The following is a 6135-nucleotide window of genomic DNA, read 5'->3' as shown; positions in this document are numbered from 1 at the left end:
CCTCTGTGATAAATTTTACTTCGCATTTCGAATTAGCGAACTGTTATTTAGGCGCGAATAAAATTCCCACGTGGGACACGACGAAGTCAGCTTGCATTGCTGACAATTCTCTCAGTGTAGTTAGAATTCGAGTTAGGTGTTAGGAAAGCGAAATTTAAACTCCGCTTATAGGGAAAATTACTAGGCCGTTGTACTGTTATCCTCTCAGACGACTGGGAAATTCTCCGGAATCCCAGACGGTATATAAACATATGGGTTCATTCACCCAGAATCTAAAAATACCTCCGGTGTTGGCCAAACGACCTGCACCCCCACCCCGCCCATGCCCGCGTGTGTAGCATTTTTTTTTCCCCATTCATTTCCCAGCATACATTTTTCTTTGGGTTTCCGTTAGTAATTTCTAAGTCCTAAGGGACGAATCGTAATTCAAGTCCTAAGTGACTCCTAAAATTCTCGTCGCACGTGCGAGAATTCCTCAAATTCCACAAATTCAAGTCCTAAGTGACTCCTAAAATTCTACGTCGCACGTGGCGAGAATTTCTCCAAATTCCAGTCCTCAGAGACTCCTCAAAGTTTCTCCAAATTCCAGTCCTCAGAGACTCCTAAAATTCTACGTCGCACGTGGCGAGAATTTCTCCAAATTCCAGTCCTTCAGAGACTCCTAAAATTCTACGTCGCATGTGGCGAGAATTTCTCCAAATTCCAGTCCTCAGAGACTCCTAAAATTCTACGTCGCACGTGGCGAGAATTTCTCCAAATTCCAGTCCTTAGAGACTCCTAAAATTCTACGTCGCACGTGGCGAGAATTCCTCCAAACTCCAGTCCTCAGAGACTCTTAAAATTCTCGTCGTCGCACGTGGCGAGAATTTCTCCAAATTCCAGTCCTCAGAGACTCATACAAAAATTCTCGTCTCACGTGGCGAGAATTTCTCATTCCTCTTGGGAACCCAAGATTAAGTCCTTTTGAGACATTATATAGTGTAGTTCACACATCTAAGCCCTTACGGGACTGATCATTCTAGTTCGTTAGAACAACTCCTTAACTTCACGCTACAGCCGGCCAAGTCCAGCGTGACAAAATCCAACTACGTCTTCCAAGACATATTAAAATTCGTTCGCCAAGAACACCCACGTCTTTCAAGACATATCAAATTTTAACAAAAAGTCTCCTCAGACTTACTAATCACCTGTCTTATTCAGACAGATCCATTCTCCTGCAGTCTGAACAATTGAGTGTTTCAGATTCCTGCAATTGAGTCTTTTCAGACATATCATATACCCATTATTTCAAGATGGCTAATACCAGAGCCCAACAAAACGAGGATTTCAAATTCTACATGTCCGCTGGGAAGGACATGGGACTATCGGGGCAAGATCTGAGAGCATGGGTTCAAGAGCGAGTGGACGATGCCAAGGCGGAGAGAGCAAGAGAACGTGAAGAGAGAGAGAGAGAACGAGTTGCCCAAGAGCAACGAGAGGCAAAAGAACGTGCAGAGAGGGAGAGAGAACGTGAAGAAAGAGAGAGAGACAGAATTGCCCAAGAACAACGGGAGGATAAAGAACGTGCAGAGAGAGAGAGGGAACGAATTGCCCAAGAGCAGGAGAAGGAAAAAGAACGTGCAGAGAGGGAGAGAGAACGAATCGCTCAAGAACAACAGGAGGAAAAAAGAACGTGCAGAGAGGAGAGAAGAAGAAAAGAGAGAGACAGAATTGCCCAAGAACAACGAGAGGAGAGAGAACGTGAGGAAAGAGAGAGAGACAGAATTGCCCAAGAGCAGGAGAGAGAGAGAACGCGCCCATGAGCTCCAGGTGCTAGAACGACAGCACGCCACCCCGCCCCTGCCGCGGGAATGAGTGCCCTCAGCCAAGCTCACTCGTTCATGCCAAAATGGACAGAGTCCGAACCCAGTATGGCTTGAAAGGGCCGAACGAGTCCTGGAGTGCTGCGATCTCTCCCCGCGGAACTCTCCCTTGTTCTCACTAAATTCCTGGGCGGAAAGGCCCTCGTTGCCTACCACGCCCTTCCGCCGACGATCGGGAAACTGGGAAGCCGTGACGCCAAGCAGTTTCGAAGGCGTGCGAGATTACCCCCGAGCGGTGGAGAGACGTTGGAGAGAGCAGCCCAGAGAAGCAGGCCAGACTTGGTCCGATTGGGCGTACCATTGAGCGGCGTTGACAAAATGGCTCGATTCGGAAGGAGCCACTAACACCGCCGAGGTACTCGGCGGTTTAAATTCGAGCATTTCCTGCGCTCGCCCCTCCTGCCCTCGCCACTCATATAGTGGAAAAAGCCCCAGCAACACTCACCGAGTGTTGCCGAATAACAGACATGTGGGAAACTCACCACCCTCAAGAAGGATCCATGGGGCGGAAGATAAATCCCCGTCCCTCCTCGGAGGTTCAAATTCCCACAAAAATGGGAACTCGGGCAAGCCCCTAACTTGCCATTATTGCAAGAAAACGGGGCATTCCTCCGAACAGTGCGGAACAAGAAACCGGCTCCTCTCTCCCGGAAAACCGACAAATAACTCGCCTGCGCCCTCCACAGGGCAGCGGAAAGATTTCAGCCAGACCTTTTGCACGGCGTGCAAGGTCTATAGCCATTCTCCCGTATGGGCGAAATGCCCACGCAATAATAAACCAACTACTCCCACCGTCGCCTTGGCCGTCACAGATCCCCAGTCATTAGGCCCTCCCGCCGAAGGGCCTGTATCGTGGCCCCTCCACGAGGTAGCGAGCCCCGCGCGCCGAGTCACTGCTTTCGAGGACTCGGGCGCACAAATCTCCCTCATCCGAAGGGACAGAGTTCCCTACGGAGCTATCGTCAATAGACGAAAACTCGTCACGATCGAGGGAATAAATCAATTTAAAATGATACTCCCTACGGTCCAATTGAGAGTCACAAGACCTCACCAATCCAAAATTTGCAATCTTGCAGTAGCAAGCCATCTCCCCGGAGGCTATGACGTCATCCTGGGACAGGACTTTCAGTCCCCACCGAAATCACGACAATCTAGGGGTCCCCATTCCCCGAATCATTCCGCGGGCGCGAGTAATCCTCCCCCGCTTCTCCCTCAGCCAAGACTGGCGCCCCCTGGGTACCAGAAGGACGTGCAGTCCCCACCAGTGCCACCTGAGTACGATGTACAGTGGCCCCCTCGATCGGTTCCCGATCCAATTCCAGTGCCCGGCCCTGCCTCAGTGCCAGTGCCAGGGCCCCAATCAAATCTCCCTTCAGGAGATGCCAAATTCCTGCCGGTGCCACTTGCATGCCCGAGCAGGGCCAAGCTTCGTCCGTCCTGACCGACGAGCCCAAGAAACCTCTGATAGCGCCTGACGTTGCCTAGTGCCAGCACCAAGCGCTACGCCGATCTCCATTCACGGGATCCAACTCAGGACCCCTCTCTTCCCCGGCCTGGCACTGCTACCAGCGTCGGTCAGAGAGACGGTTCCTCCCGACCACCGCGGAAGCTCACCTGCAGGTGCGGCCTCGCAACCCGTGCCTGAGCTGGTCATCGATACCTGCGAGCCGCTCACGCCACCCCCGACCGCCTCCTCTCTGCCTCAGTCCGTCGCCGGCGCAATTGCAAGTCAGGATTTTGCCATATCTCACTTGGCGATGAACTACAAGAGCCGCGACGGATCATGGTAGAACCCGCACGGAACCCTCCTGCGTCAGCTGTCGCATCAGCAGGCCCAGGTGGTACTCCGTGCCGCCCTCCGTCGCGGGCCCTCCGCTTCCCGGCCGAGGACGACTGTCCCATTGAGAAAGGCTCGAGGCGAAATTACCACGGGCGTGGGACATTCCAGGTAATTTACAAAGAGCTCTAGAGCTCCCATGGCACCTGTGCCACCATTTCATCTTTCGAAGGTCTTGGCACCCCTAATCCAGAAGGGGATGTCAGGCCCTCCTCTATCTTCCTCCGTTCCTCAGGAACTTCTATCTCTTATCACCTTCTATTTAATCTTCCCTTAAATTACCCCCACAAGAGGCAATTAAAATACGGGATACCATTCCCCACACAATGTATAAATCATTAAGAATAACAGAGTGAGAAGTGGCACGCCCTTGCGCCCATACCTTGGCACCGGGCGTGCGTGTCAGCCCCTCCTGAAGGAGTCGCGCCCTTCGGTGCACGTTTCTCGCCCTGGGACTGAAAGTGATAGTCCGGGCCGTAATTTATAGGCGTAGGACGATAAATTCCGCCTAACACAATAAAACCCTCACTCTTTTTCCCTTAGCTCTTCTGCCAATATCATTTACTTTCTTTTAGTCATTTAGTTATCTTTATTTTAATGAATCGCGAGTCATAAACTCTTGCCCTTGTGATTTAAATACCCCTTTCGTAAGCTCTGAGGGACGTGTCCCGCCTTTCATATGCGGTCAAGTTTCATTCGTAACGTCTTGGTAATTTTCCTTTTGTTATTATTATCCCTTTTCCCCCTTCCATTTCCTTCCAAGATCTCTGTTTGTCCTAAGACCCCACATCTTTTGTCTGCTCGCCCCGTCATAACATTGAGTAGGCAGTGGACGCATAAAATTAGCGTAGTTTAAGGTTAGCGAATTAAAACCTCGCGAATACTCTCGCCCGCATACGGCTGTCAAAATCCGTGTGGGGCCGGCTAGCAAAATGCGTTAAAACGAAGATATATTATCAATGCGAATATGTATAGCCATTACAGTATCGCGTAAAAGGGGATGTCATTTACAAAAATAAACGCTGTTTTTCATTTACACAGCCTCTTCAAGGCAGATTGTACTAACCGCATGCATTTTATCTAAAATTAAGTAACCGTATTTATTTTAATTCTTTCTTTTCATTTGTTGGCCATAGCCTCATATACTTGGTCCTATAATTCACAATTGTTCGAGTCACATTATAAGGTTACCAGTGGGTAACCAAATCTAAAGTAATTATTCTTTTGCAAGTGTTTAAATCACTTTGCGTTCTGTTAACGAAAATTGTCCCAATGTGTTATTAAAAGTAACGTCATAGCTTCATAAAACCCTTAGGAGTAAAGTTCATTGCAAGGCAGAATGTAGAGTAACGTAAAGCATTTGCCGCTCATTCTTGAATATCGATGTACACACCCGAAGGAGGTATGTACATCATCTTGTATGGGGAGGTATTATGATTAGCAAGAATTCGCTAGCAAATTGCCTCCCCCTCCTTTGTTGTTGTTGGTTGTTCTGTCGTGTTTCATTTACTGCCAGCCGGCCGATCGATAGACCATCTGTCTATCGACTTAAAAACAGGGGTTTAAAAGATTAAAGGCGCTCCCATTTTTGATAAAGATCTTTCCTTCGAGGCAAAAGTAATCTGGCTTGGGTGTTTCTCCTACAGGCCAAAACCTCCCCTGCGGGCAGCAGGTGCAATGAGTCAAAGCATCTGTGTTGGGCGCACCCCCCTGCCCCAAAGGAGGGGATAAAAAGCAAAAGCCCACGAGGTCGACACACACACGCGGGCTGGAAGATATGGAGTGAACTTGTGAAGACGTCCCCAACACCTGGCCCCATCGATGCCCTTGCATCCTAACCACGTGGCCCTTTCAAAAGTATACTTTTCCTCGTGCCCTTCGACCGTATTCCTCGAGCCCACACGCCACTGCTTGGAGTTTCGAGGAGTCCCCATCGCCTTGCCCCTTTACGGAAGCCCTAGCATCTCACCACGTGGAAGAAACTCGTCCTCGGAAATCGCAAGTCATCCACGGACCGCCTTCTACACGCCCTCGGAAAATCTGCTAAGGTAAAGTGCCCTGGAAGAGCCCCATTTCAGTCACGCTTTTGTCTCGTAATATTTTCTTAAAGAGAAAGCCAGAAATCTCCCTTGTCTAATGTCCGTGCGCCTCTTGCATCGGCAGTATTAATTCTTTATTACTCCTTTGGCACCCTCAGTGCAGCTTCGAATTCATTATTCTTTTGCCTATTTTCATTACTGGCGTATAATGTGCATATCTCTCATTTCAGAGGGATCCTATTTCGTGGAAGCTTCTCGGACCGTGTCTGGAATCCCCCAGTTTCATTCAATCCCGTAGGAATCTCCTTCAGGATAGTAATCTACTTGAGTTCCTCTTTCCCGTACTGATATCATTTATGTAAATACACTCCTTTAAATTTGCCCACGTGTTTTACGT

General features: G+C 49.4%; 1 long non-coding RNA gene across 1 annotated transcript; it reads left to right on the top strand.

The window, feature by feature from the left end:
• Positions 1-1687: 1687 nt before the first annotated feature.
• Positions 1688-6119, top strand: LOC136834539 (uncharacterized). The gene is made up of 2 exons (XR_010851844.1): positions 1688-5747; positions 5969-6119. It is a non-coding gene; the product is annotated as an uncharacterized lncRNA (long non-coding RNA).
• Positions 6120-6135: the final 16 nt, after the last annotated feature.

This window comes from Macrobrachium rosenbergii, chromosome 54, assembly GCF_040412425.1.
Source record: "Macrobrachium rosenbergii isolate ZJJX-2024 chromosome 54, ASM4041242v1, whole genome shotgun sequence".
Taxonomy (NCBI): Eukaryota; Metazoa; Arthropoda; class Malacostraca; order Decapoda; family Palaemonidae; genus Macrobrachium; species Macrobrachium rosenbergii.
This window is presented reverse-complemented; position numbering and strand designations above follow the sequence as displayed.